Consider the following 14,518-nt stretch of genomic DNA (forward strand, 5'->3'; position numbering starts at 1 on the left):
CCCTGGTGCTTTCCACAAAACCATTTCTTACAAAATGTGGTTAATTACTATGAAATGTGCTCATGTTCTGTCTGTTGAATGGGCACAAAGTCTTGACCACATGGGTGTATATGTGTAGAGATGAAATGAAAATAATATACAATCATCTAGTACATCTAAACTTAGCTGCCCTTACAAGTCTATGGTAACAGCAGGCTGGAAGCATGACTTATGCCGGCTCAGAAAAGCAGTCATCACTCTGTCTAATGTTAACTAAGAATGTATGATAAGTTGATACTTGATGTTCTTCAGATGCTCTGCTCATGCCAATCCACTTTTGTAAAAGGGAAGTCTTATTTTGAACACTCTCCCCATTTATTTGATCAGAAGGTGAAGCAGATCTCACTTACTGTGCTTCAATATTCCTCTTCCCAAACAGAGTGCCATGAATAAATACAACAGTAAAACCTAAGTACCAAGAACCAGAATACAATGTATAGTAGACTATCCTTCCTTTAAAAGTACGCATTTTAATATAATGCCTAAGTCCTATGACTGTTCAAAATCACAAAAGTGGCAAAGGCCCATTGTTTTATAAAATCACACACACACACACACACACACACACACACACACACACACACACACACACACCTACCAGCTATAATATGGTTGGGAGACAATCTTTACTAACACGTAGATGTTGAAGCTGAAACAAAAATTTAAGTATAGAAATTTTTGCTTATATATTAGAATGTGTAAAAACTGTATGAAACATTATCTTTGGATAGATTGTATCTGTGATACATGGAAAAGTTCCAGCAGATGGTGAATGACAACCCCCAGACTCAGACATAGTTGGAGGTTGGGTATGCAGCCTACTCACAGTCCCGACACCCACGAGGCTGAAGCAGAGGTGCGACACAATAGAAGTCAGCCTCAGCTACACAGAAAAGTTCTGTCTCAACCCCCAACCCCGAAAAACATGTAAACCTGCTTCTCTTCGTTGTCTCTTTATTCCCTAGTTGTCACTGGTGACAACTCATTGCCACACTCACCCACCAGATGAGCTCCTCTATCACAGATCTAAATACAATGCAGCTAATCAACCGTAAGCTGAGACCCTGACACCTCTGAACTGAAACAAACCAGAGTAAATTGATTGTTACAGGTATTCTGTCAAAGGGATGGAGTACTAACTGACCCAATAGCAAATCCGTTTGGTACCATTAAATTTATATGTAAATCTAATTTAATAAAATGTTCTAAACTTGAGTTTCCTTGAGCTGAAAATGTCAGTTGAAGGATCCTATACTTAATGATGAAGAACACAAATATATGAAAGACAGATGTGGATTTGAGCTGACTTTATCATTTAATTCCAATATTGTCTAAAAGAGCCTTCTGTGGAGGGGAAATAAAGAATCATTCTCACACAGTAATGTGACTGTTAAATCTTGCCATATATACTACTGTTTATCATAATCTTTATCTTTAATAGAAGTTCAGCTAGGACTAATTATGCTTATTGTCACTCATAATCATTATCATTGGAGGTGAATGTCTGATTAATAGTGGAATAATGTAATGATTTGAGGGTGAAAATAGGGAATATTCACTTCTAAAATACAGCCAGAAAGTTCACTGCATTTCATAGAGTTTTAAGAGACGTTTAAGTCATGAGCTAGGCATGGTTGGTTACACTTCAAATCTCAGGTCTTCTGTTGTGGGTTAGATGCCAGCCTGGACTACAGGAAACAGAGGGAGAAGGAGACCAAGGAGGAGGGATTTGCTAACAGGAGTGAAAGAAGAGAACCAAAGAGGACTTAGAAGTCCATAAATGTACTCTAAATGTGACTTGCTTCTTAGGTCTTTTTATTTCTCTATTAAAATAGAAGAGATCATACCACTAGAGAATGCCTAAAACAAGATATTTGTTTCTTTTTGTTTTATTTTATTTTACTTTTGATGTAACTGAGGATTAGCCCCCAGGTTTTGTTCATTCTGGGTAAGTGAGTACCACTGAGAAATATCCCAGTTCTTGCTGAATATTTAGTTTTGAGTCAAAGCCTCACAAGGTTTCTTAGCCTGGCCTTGAACTCACTTCATAGCTCAGACAACTCCTAAACTGTGATTTTCCTGCCTCAGCTTTCAGGATAATTGGGATCACAGGTGTACCCCCAGGCCTTTCAAGGTAACATATTTCTTAACTCAAATGTGTGTCTAGTCTGCAGAAAGATGTTTAGACATTATCTTTAAGCCATCAAACATTTTAGTTGCTCAAATACAACAACCAAGTGTTTATTGTGCCCACTCTATTTTTGATTCCTTTGGAATTCTTCATTTTGAACCTATGTACAAATCTCCCTGGCATTAGAACAAGAAGAAAACACTTTCTGACACCAGATGCTGAAGATCAATAGCTATTTCCCAAAGTTTATAGCACAATTAAAATGTGTAGCAGGAATAATTTTCTCTTCAAACCCTAAGGTGAAGCCTAGAATTATTGACTGAGTCAATGTTATGTGATGGAACATTTTTTATTATGTTTATGGATAATATAAAGAAGTTTATGTCCTTTACATGTAATTTGTTAAGTTAGACACACTAGGAAGGAAATACCCTTCATTTCAGCAAAGCTTCCATCGTCTAAAAACCTCTTTAAGGTGTACTTAGTAGAGATAAATCTGTACTGTTAATAATCACATATAGTCACCTAAAATTCAAAGAGAAGGTTAACGGTCAAAATATTCTTGAATTTAGCAGAACCAATTCACTTCAAACTACTTCTGCAGGGCTTTATCACCTCTAATGAAAATGCCAGGAATGTAGGCAGGATGAGATTATCATGAGGCATGAATGGAGGCAGGAAATGTAGAGTCAGGCTGAGCTCTGGCAGAAAGCTATGAGGACAGTGACTGCTTTAAGGCTCCCCGAGAAAATAAGTCTATCACCTATAAAACAGACTATTCAAAATCCCCATTCTTTCTAGTAATAAGATTTAGTAGTTGCTAATTTTTACATGTGGATAAATGTGAAATACTTGTAAAACTTTCTTAGAGTGTTCTGTTTTCCTTCTTTGCCAGGTCATTGAATGGTACAACAGGAAACTACAGAGATCAAGAGGCAAACAAAATACATCTTGATTGAATTTTAGCTCTTTCCATTAGTGATGTTTAATTAAAATGGTGGTTTTTAATTTTCTTCTTATATTTTTATTTTTTAGATTACATATTGAAATTTAATTTCTGCTTGTCTTTAAATTTTCCTTAAAATATACAAATTCTGCCTATGTAGAAGTCTAAAACTTATCACTTTGTTCCACTAGGTAAGCAAAAACTTCATCCTCAAAAAGAAGAGGGAAGAACATGGGTAGTTTCCAGAGAAAGCAAGAATATATTACTTGCAGAAAAGAGGTAGAGGGGCATGAGGAATTACCTCATTTCGCTCTTGGAATGTCAAGAATGAAACCTACATAAACAATGGCAAGCTTTGGAAGCTGGGAGCTTCTGAGGTCTCCCCATTTCTTTTTGTCATTGTAGGAGAAACCTGCAGTCAAAACAATGAAGTATAAGGTCACTACCACCAGGATATAACAGCAGCATGGTAGAAGCCAAAGAAGATTCTGTCATGAAAATTCTCAAGCTTCCTTGACTCCTACACATCAGGTTCTGTGACTAGGTATGACTTCATGATCACAGCAGGTTTTCTAGAAGGTGGCTATTAAGAGTGAAAACTAGTAAGTCATGCAGTTTACTCTAAGGTACCACAAAGCAGATATTACAGAGAACATAGTTCAGAGACTAAATGTGATTAAAATATGTTACTTTGACAGGCCTGGTGGTACACACCTGTGATCCCAATTATCCTGGAAGCTGAGGCAAGTGAATCACCACTGCAGAGGCTGTCTGAGCCACACAGTGAGTCCAAGTCCCAGGCTAAAATAAATACCTCAGTGTTCAAGCAGGCTTCAGGAGGTAGAACTCAAGCCACATAAACATCTTGGGCATTATTGTTGCTTCAGTCACTGTCATTTCCAGGTAAGCTTTCCTGTTGACATGATTCCTTAGAACCACTGAGTCTCCTGGTCCTCCCTGGAGCCTAGCACCACACTACCTGCCTTCTTTGGCACCATCTGCTTTCTCAACCCATCTGCTCTCTTTGAGAGATGACACTTCACACTGTATGCATCTTCCCCATCTGCATGGGACTTGGAGTCCAGATCACTGGTTTGGGATAAGGTGTTAGAATCGAGGTAAAGGCTGCCCAGTTGCTCTTCCTCCTGTGCAGAAACAAGTACTTAGCACTGAAGCGCCCAATCATGCCCCATGAAAACTAATCCATCAGAATCTGGACCAGGCCAGTAAGGTGCTATGCCCACAGAGATCACCATCAATATCCTCCTCCATTCTGGGCAGGGCATAGCCCACACTCTCTTTTCATTCTTGTCCTCACTAAAAGCCATGACAGCAAGTGTACTTCATCTGTTAGTTCTCATGAAGTCTAGGGAGGTTTCAGTGTGCACATTCATAGGGCCACTCAGCCAAGCATGGCAGATGTTCCTATTGGTGGTTATTGAAAAGCCTGTCAGAATGGAGCATCCAGGACAAGCAGCACTGAAACTGTTTCCTAAAAGTTGAGCTATCCAAACAGAGCTCACACAAGATGAGAAAGATCTCCTTCTATCTTCCATTTCTTTTCATAAATGATGTACAGAATCTCATTTACCTTCATGTCATGGGTTCTCAGTCATGTCTGAAAGGAATGAAATGATGTGCTCCTCCTCCAAATGGTCTACCTGCCAGTCACTGTGCAGGTGTGAAAGCATATAAAGCAACTTGATCAAGTCTTCATGGTTGGGCTCTGCAAATACCTCTCTAGGCCTACATATCCTAATTACCAAGTCCTATCGCCAGTGCCAGCATCTCCTGTGCAGCTTAGTTATGTTTGTTGTAATAGTTTTTTCATTATTGATGATGAAATAATGGAATGACACAAATCTGTGAATGGATAAATACCAATTCAACTTTATTTTTCTTCCTTTAGGTAGAGTTGAATGGAAGTAGCCCTCATCATTCCAAATTTCATAGGATTGCCAACCCCATTCTGGATAGTATATAGCAGATAGTACATGTGGTTGCTATTGTAATGTTACACAAATGGAAAGACATTGTAAACATTTATTACCAGTTAAGTATAGAGAATCCAATGTTTTCTCAAAGGCAGATGGATTTGTCTGAATGTATTTCCTCTTCTAGTTAGGTCCCAGAGTAGTAATATGTAAGTGAATATACAGAAAAACTAATAGCAAAAATATATCTCATATCTATATATATGTATATATAGATACCTATGTGTGTATATCTGCACATATACATATACATGATTATGACATAGATTCAGCTCTTCATTGCTATGAGATGCTGACGACAAATTTGAAAATTAACATGATGGTGAGCTGGCTATGATGACAGAGGAATATGGTTAAGTTATGTCCTAAGTACTGCAAATTGCTCCTCATCTTCATAATCACCCAATAAGGAATATGTGGTTGATCTACACAAAATAAATAATTATATAAATACATTTTCGAGAAACCTAATGATTTGTCAAAGGTCAGGACTGGTTTCCTCATGGCTACAAAATCATGTACAATAGATCATAATAAACAGCTTAATAGTGCTTTGATGTCTCACAGTTATCTGAAATGTACTATATTCAAAGGTAAAGGTATCACATTTGTCTCCTCCAAATAATCATATCTACCCTGTACAACTGTTGTAGATCTTCTACTAGCTGTATAACCAACAAGCAACACCAGCAGCTCAGCCTTCTGTGTGTGCATTTGAAGACCTCCAGCATTTGATTTTCTATCAGTTTGTCTAGAGGCCATTTTGTTCCTCTCAGTCATTCATTTCTCGTTTCTCCCACTTACAGTGACTGCTCATTCCAGTAACCCCAATTAGTACCACTGTAGAGGAGAACCACAGTGATAGAGAGGAATAGATTACTCAACTTTGCCTTACAAATGACTACTTCAAATTCCTTGGAATAAAAACACACTATGCCATATACTTGTCTTCTAAAGAAGGCTCTTTTAATTTTTAAGACAATGTTTATTTCTAAATGGCATTTTAGTTAAGACTTACGTTTTTATTGATTAGGGTAAGTGCTGCTACTTTATGCTCAACTAATTTTCATGTTTGAATAAATGTAAATCATAGGACTAACACTATGAATTTTGTTTGCTTTCGCTGAGGATATTGGATGTATTCTTGTGAAAAACACAGAGTATTGGAGATGGTTCTAGGCAAGAGAAGTACTACAGTAAGCATGCCAGATATGGTCTTTCATCACATGATAAAAGTTTAATGTGGGAAAACATACAGTGAACAAATTTACATGAAAAGAAAATGGCCCATGGTGAAACATTAAGAGAAAAAATATCACACAGTGAGACAAAGCCTGGTACCTTCAGCTCTCAGCTTGGGTGCTTCATCATTGAATCCCTGACACACTACCTGGTAACTGAATGACAGTAAGAAGGCAGAAGTTTCTGAAGGCACAACCAGTACCTACAGGTCTCAGCATGGAATCAGCCAGTATGCTGTTTTGTTTGAAGATGAGAGAAGACTGAGATAGTTGTGAGCCTCAAATAAGCTTTGTACATTTAATTTCTGTCCTAAGGGGAATATAAACTAGTTCTTTCAACTTTTTATGTAATTATACTCTTATGCCAATGCATATTTCATATAAAGAATACTTTTTTTCCTAAAACATTCAGTGATCTTCATCTCAGTATTACTATAGATTGTCACTAAATTACATCAGAGTACTTGGAAATATGTAATTATTAGTCACTGAATGTTACATATACAAACAATGTTTTTGTTTTTGTATTATGTAAAATTAGATTTTTCTGATCTGTAAAAAAATGTTGTCCCAAAGAAATACGTATAGGTAAAATAGAAACTGAACAGAATAAAAATATAATCCTTGGGGAGGAAAAACAGTACTATTCTTGTTAAATTTTCTTGTTTTATCACAATTTTCTATTTTTCATATGGAAAATAAATACTTTGAGGCAGCAAGCTCACTTCATCTGAAAGTCATAGGCCAATTGCCTGCAAGTCAATGCCAATGTTCTCTTCTGTATTGATGTTCTCTACCCATCGACCCCAACACATCTGCACACAACTTACAACCCAATCAGAACTCCAGGAGAAAGACACCACTCAAGCTATATATGCTTTTAATATCTTATACTTTCAAATGAAGAGTTAAGACATTAAAATGCTTAAATCTTCAAATTGTTTTTCATTTAGTTCTTCAGTGCCTAAAATCAAATCTGGGTTTTTATTCTTTCTAGTTAAATAGTCAAATACTGAGTCACACTTCTAAATCAAGTCTATATTTGCCATTTATCATTTTGATTTGTTTTACTTCTTTCTTCTTTCCATGTTTACAACATATTTGAAAATTATCTGTATTTTTTTTCTAATAAGGATGTGTGAGGAATATTCATTGTGTTTAGGAACTTTGTAGTTCAGGATTCTGAAATGAATTACATAGTACTTTTGCTGTTTCTCTATCATTATTTTAAATTATTACTTAAATATCAGTACTAACAAATGGGTTTTTTGTTGTTGTTTTTTTATTTTTTTATTTTATTTTATTTTTATTTTTTTAAAGTCAGACCCTTATCCTGCCATGTATTGTCTGACCAAGAAATCTGTGGATCTCTGGAATCATTTCCAAGGCATCTCAACCAATGTCTATTAAAACCATCTTTATGTTGTTGCTTGGGCGCTTGAGTGAAAACTTGTGAGTTATGCAGTAGTTGTCTGGAATGTCCGAACATGCATTTCATATACAAATTTAAGTCTTGTTGTGGGAACAGCATGTGTCGATTGTCAGGCAAGTACTCCCCCACTGGTCTACAACCCTAATGCACAGATATGCTTTCTTACTTGTAGTCTGTGAGCTGGTATTGTTTTACAGTTTCGAGAGAACAAAACATACAGAGATACACGTTTATCTTTCTTCTTGAGGGGCTTTCAGTCAAACACCTCTGGTTTTTTTTCCCCTTTTTGGTCATTAATTGCAATTTTAAGATTCTAGAGTCAACTAAAACCACTATTTCCAATATCAAAATATTATATTGAGCTACAGCTTCTTAGATAACTGTCTATGGGATGAAATACCAAGAACCATCAAGAAAGGAGGCAGATTTCACCTAGATGACGAAGTGCATTCATCTCCCTGTCACCAAGAAATGTGGATGTGAGGAAGGATTTTTCAAGACTCATCAGTACTTAGTGGAAGATGAGACTTGTCTGTGGTTGCGTACTGATTCATAAACAAGAGAAAAATACAATACAGTGGTCCTTATGGCTTTTTGGTATCTCATGCTGTATTTTCAAAGGAAGTCTTTTTCTTTTCTTTCTTTCTTTCTTTCTTTCTTTCTTTCTTTCTTTCTTTCTTTCTTTCTTTCTTTCTTTCTTTTGAGAAAACAAAGAAATCACATAGCTGAACCTTGAGAGCATAATCATTTTTCAGATCCCAAGTTCCACAGCAAAGGTGACTGTATTGTTTTCAAGGTGGACACTCACATCTGTATGCCTATTGCATTGCATTCACTGTTGATTACATTTTTCTTTTGGAATGTTTGAGCAGATAAGATTTTATGCATTTTCTTTAAATTACACTCATTTGTACAGGGTCATAGTAGAGCCTGAACTTCTCTCATCAGAGTTTTAGAGGGGATGGATAGCCTGCTTTTCAATAGAAATTACTAAAGCATTTATGAAAGCAACTTCTAAAGCATTTAGCTGTGAGGATGATTAAATGTATCTGTCAGCAGAGCAAACAAACAGCCCTGTCAAATAAAACTGTTTACACATCCTTTACCTGAAGAGAGATTAGAAGCTCAGGGGTTCAAGTGAAGCCGGATACCCTGTTCTGTTTTCATCCTAATGACATTTCTTTTGCAAACTTGTCAGATGCCCATTTTCCCTTCACTTGTAAACCAGGTGTAATACTTTCTAATAATAAGCCAACAAAATGCTTAGTTAATAATCTTCCAAAATTAACTATGATAAAAAATGAAGGTTGGCTCACAGTCCTACTCAATTATTTAAATGTGTTTAAACTCTTTCCAAAATCCAGAGAATAGAACAGAATGTAATAATTATATGGTATTTATACACATATAATCATCAGATTAATACTGCATCCTTTGTTCCACTCCGAAAAGGGAATGGAAGCAGATTCAAAGACAGGGAAACCCTTTTATATACATGAAAAAATTTAATTGAAAATAATGGTTAAATCACAGCATAGTGTATGTATACAGCACATTTTCTTCGAGATTTTGTAGTGCTTTCAACCGAAAGTAAATGTTTCCTTTTAAAAACACTCTCAGGGCCATAAAATATCAAAGCTGTGTCTTTCATACAAGCTAAAAGTCCAGGAACACTGTACCCTAAAGCATTTGAAAAATGGCTTCTCCCTCAGCACCAGGTTTTAACTAAGTATCATGCTATTAACCAACTTTACCTCATGTTCTAGTTAACGGATTGCTTGTCAATCTATTTCAAATAAGGTCCAAATTCTATTTCCACTAAGAAAGATCAAGGAATCAGAAGACAGCTCCTCAGCTCAGCTGCATTGATTTCATTATTTCTTGTATTATACTTCAAATGCCATCCCCTAATCTCATTTCCCTTCCCCAGGATTCTGTGCCTTGTTGCTGAGAACATCCTGAAGCCATTTTCTCACATGTTCTTGCCTAGGGGCAGGCTTATTTAACTAGGATACATGTGGGATTTTAGCACTTGGGATTTTTAGTTGATCACTGTCTCCAAACATGTTCAATACTGTTCTCAGGTTATGAGAACTTCTAGGAAGCTGCAGAAAGTTTCAACTCTGAAGAGCTCTGCTAAATCAGCAAAACGCCCCAACTCCTAAGAATCTCTGCTTTTCAATGTTCAAGTCTCTATTATCTATCTGCTAAGACAGAGCCACCTACCTTAATCTAGCCTTAAGAGCAGCAGGGGCCTCTGTTACATAACAACAATAGGTTAAAGGAGAGTTCCTGGCATCTGTCTTAATTTAGACTGATGTTAAAATTCTACAAGGACCAGGAGCCAATGGAAAGTCTTCTTGGGGCTTCAGAAACCATTCTAGGTACTCATAGGCATGGTTTGCAGTGGTGAATGCTGAGATCCCTTCCCACCATACACAGTAAGTAAGCACACCAAACCGGTTCAGCAGGTCAGAGAATGTAGTTCTGCTACCCTCAGGCTGCACCTCACAGCCACAGACACCAAGGCACCTATGTTCTTCCTAGACTCCTTTGTTTTTCTTCTACTAGCCAGAAAGAAACAACATTGTTTCTTAAAGCATGCCATGAGAAGCACTCTGTGGGTTTCTGCTTGAAAGGGAAGTTTAACTAAATGTCTTAAAAGTGACTGTGCTTACCATGAAGTCAAGCAGAAAGCCAAGACTGGGAGGTCCAGTCCCATCATAGCCTGAGTCCAAGACATTGTTTTCCAGGTCATAAATACAAAACCTAAAATATGTCACTGTTGAAAGCACTTGGAAGATTGGTTTTCATTATGGATTTGGAAAGTAAATGCTTGTAGAAAATAATGCCCCCAAGTCTTGAATAAAATTACAGGCTCTGGGTGGTTACAGTGGAGACTGAAATTCTGACAAATGCTGTAAAAACAAGGACACTTTTTCTCAATTTCATAGGATTTCTGTTTCCTACTCCACACTGTGTATCTAGTGGACTCCATGTCTTCCAAGCTCTCTCCTGGCCTGACTCTTCTCATGGTCTGCTCTCCAGAGCTGCACTGTCTTCCACAGGGCTCAGCCAACTCCTCTGAACTCAGAACAGTGTTTTGTTTTGTTTTGTCTTTTCTTCCCTGCTGAGCCCTATCCTTTTATAGACTGTACATAATTGTTTCCTAGAACTAGAGAACAAAGAGGAACCAAGGCAGGAAGGAGAGATGCTATTCCAAGCTCCCAGAAAGCCCACATTGCTGTGAGGCAAGCAACTGGTAGACTCAGTATGTGTAGAGGTGCAGAGGTGACTCTCCACTCAAGACCTCCTGTCACCTGGTGAGAGCTCAGAACTCAGCAGTATGTTTTACTCAGTAATCTCCAGGGTGAGTTATTATGCCATGCCCTTTACAGGGAGACTTGGAAATATGTAACTAAGGATAAAGCCTGAGAAACAGCTTAGGAAAGTTCACAGGGGCTGATTCTGAGGTAGGAGTTATCAGGCAAGCTCTGTAAACTGGGTGATCACACAATTCTTTGTCTTCTTCACAGTTTTTCTTGATTCTTTCTTGTTTGTTAATAAGATACATAGAGAAGCAGACAATGTAAGCCATTCTTGGAAGAAAAGAGGTATGAGGAATCCTGGACTACAGCACTTTTTAGGTAGTTGGTAAAGGAGCTGCACTTCACCCAGTCATCTGACCAATGGCTTCCACTCATGCTCCAGGCCAACAGGCAGATCAACAGAGTTACACACAAAATACAAGAAAATGGTTCTTCCTTTTCCTCAGCAAATAACAGGCACATGCCTGCTCTTTATGACCCACTATCATATATGTTAATCATAGTTGTCATACTGCCTTAACCTACATAATTCACACTTAAATCCTGGGAATATTATGAACTTCTATCATAAAATTCATAACTTAAATTTTCTGTCTGGCCACTCTGACATGACTCAAAGAAATTGCTTTTCGTGTTTGGAAAGATAATTAAAATCCTTTCATATTAAGCACAAGATAGAATTGGATTAACTTAACTATAAAAGCCCAGTTTCCCATGCTGTTGAAATATGGAAGATCAATAGTGCCTGGGCTTCAGTAACAAGAACATGTACAACCAGGCACTTGACTTGCTGTGTGTATGTGTGTGTGTGTGTGTGTGTGTGTGTGTGTGTGTGTGTGTGTGATTTATACATTTTCTATATTTGTGCTATTTCATGTATATACTATATATTATATAAAGTACTATATTATATAAATAAGTACTACTATATATGTGTATGTATGTATATACTCACACACACACACATATATATATATATATATATATATATATATATATACATAAAATACCAGCAAAATGCAGAATCTGATATATCTATGGCTAGCACTTGACCACAGGCTATTTTGTGCTGCTCTAATATAATGAAATAAATTAGGAATTTATAATTAGTACTACTTTACTATTCACAGTTCTGAAGATCAACTGTATGCATTTGGCATGAAGTTTTTGCTGCATCTTCACATGGCAGAAGGTAGAAGGGTAACACATCAACAGCCTTTCCTACAGTGGCATTAACCCACTTAAGATAGTAGAACACTCATAGCACAAACACCTCCCGACCCAGGCTGCCTTCTGTCAAAGATATATTCCAACGAACACATTTTAGCCATGTATTTATACTCTAGCACCCTCCATTTCTGCCTAGAGATGGCCCAGCATATCTAATAGTCTACATAAGCCTTCAGAAAATTATTGCTTAAAGGTACATATAAGGACTCCAGTAATAATAATATAAGATCCTCAAAGACAAATACTTGTCATTCAGCTATGGATTTCATGTATGAAGAACAAAACCTGAACATAGTATTTCAAATAGAAAAAATGCCCATTTTCAAGTAACTGGGGAGTTTTAATCTTTCTTTCTTTCTTTTGAAACAGAGTTTCACACTATAACTTAGGTTATCCTGAGACTCACTGTGTAGCCCAGGCTAGTGTAAACTTGTGGCACATATCCTACCTACCTCAGCCTCACAAGGATTACATTAGTGAGTCACCATTACCAGCTCAGAATAATTTTTTAAAATACATGCAGTTAAGTAAAAGACAAAATTAATCTTTGAAAATACTTTTATTCCATTTATTTTCATCATTTTGAAATTTAGTTTCAGATATAGGACTAGGTGGGGTATTGACAATAGAACATTAGGGTATTCATGTAGATGAAGACTCTAGGTTGTATTTGATTCTGTAGGTAGTAAGCAAAATGACCAAAATATCTTATCTTTATACACATAAATAAAACTAGAAATTATCCCTACATTAATTATATTGTAAATAATTTAGAAATAGTGTAAAACACTGACACTCCTTTGTTCCCCAATAGCTCTCAAAGGTGTCTGTTTTTGTGTGATCCAGACTGAAATGACAGCATGTCAACACTTCAAGAAGCTAGGTCTGAACTTTCCGTAGACCAGCCAAGGTTATAATTGAACTGCAATATTAGAAGAGGACAGGGTACATGTAACTAAAAAGTCTCTGAGGCCCACCTAAAGGAAAAACAACCCATGTAAACCAGATCCACAGGGCTCTCCAACTTCCACTCAATGCATTCCTCCTTTTAGGTCAAATCTGCACAGGTTTTCCTGATGTATTCAGATTATAAATTCAGAAAGTGGTATATTTTTGTACATACATAACAGGATATATCTGTGCATATATATACATGCATATATAACAGGATATATATATATATATATATATATATATATATATATATATGGAATATATATATGTGCATGTATACACACACACACACACACGTATATATATGGAGAATGGGAACGCATACTCTGTCAGAAATGTAATATGGAAGTATGAGAAAAAGGGAACAACAGCAAACAACCTATATTCACATTCTTGGACTCAAACATAACGACTACTATCCCCTTACACAGAGATGGTGAAGGTGTGGGAGAGGTATATTTCCTTCTACATTTATGTTCAACCTATTAACTGCACCAGCATAGCCTACAAGAGGCTATCAGATGCCAGCAGCCATACATATTTTACAGAGAATCAATTTATGAAATGCCCTTATAATCCAGGTGTTTCTCTCATACTTTTCCAAGGAATACTACTACTTAGAGTTCATATATATAGTATATATTATACCTCTTGGTTAATAAAATTAATACAAATAAATTATTCTCATAATCATTCTAAATGAGACTTTTTAGTAAATGAGCCTTTAAATCTAAATTAGATTCATCACATAATGTTTTTATTAAGAGTGTTTTTTGATAATAGCATTTTACACAGTATTCCAAAAAGTAGTCTAACAAAGATATAAAAATAAGATTCTATAATTCTTAAGAAAGTATAGTGAAGATTAATGAAACCAAAGAAAAATTCAGTAATTTATCTATAAATTGAATGATGTACTTTAATTATCAAGCAGGTATAATTCATCTGTTTTTTTGTTCACAACTGTGTTATATTTCACAGATGTATGCTTATTTTATTTTATTTTTGAGACAGGATTTCTCTGTATAACAGCCCTGGCTGTTCTGGAATTTGCTTTGTAGATAAGGCTGGCCTCAAACTCACAGAGATCTACTTGCCTCTGCCTCCTGAGTGCTGAGATTAAAGCCATGTGCAGCTACTTTGATTAGTTTATCTGAAAGAAAATTTTAGTATTTTACAAATTTTTGGTGACAGTTTTTTTTATAATTTCATAAGAATAATC

At 36.4% G+C, this 14,518-nt stretch overlaps 1 protein-coding gene across 1 annotated transcript in view; it reads right to left on the reverse strand.

The window, feature by feature from the left end:
* LOC118585535 (inactive N-acetylated-alpha-linked acidic dipeptidase-like protein 2) overlaps window positions 1–14,518 on the reverse strand; it is a 499,404-nt gene that overhangs the window by 198,656 nt on the left and 286,230 nt on the right. The window lies entirely within an intron of this gene.

The sequence above is a fragment of the Onychomys torridus genome, chromosome 6, assembly GCF_903995425.1.
Source record: "Onychomys torridus chromosome 6, mOncTor1.1, whole genome shotgun sequence".
Taxonomy (NCBI): Eukaryota; Metazoa; Chordata; class Mammalia; order Rodentia; family Cricetidae; genus Onychomys; species Onychomys torridus.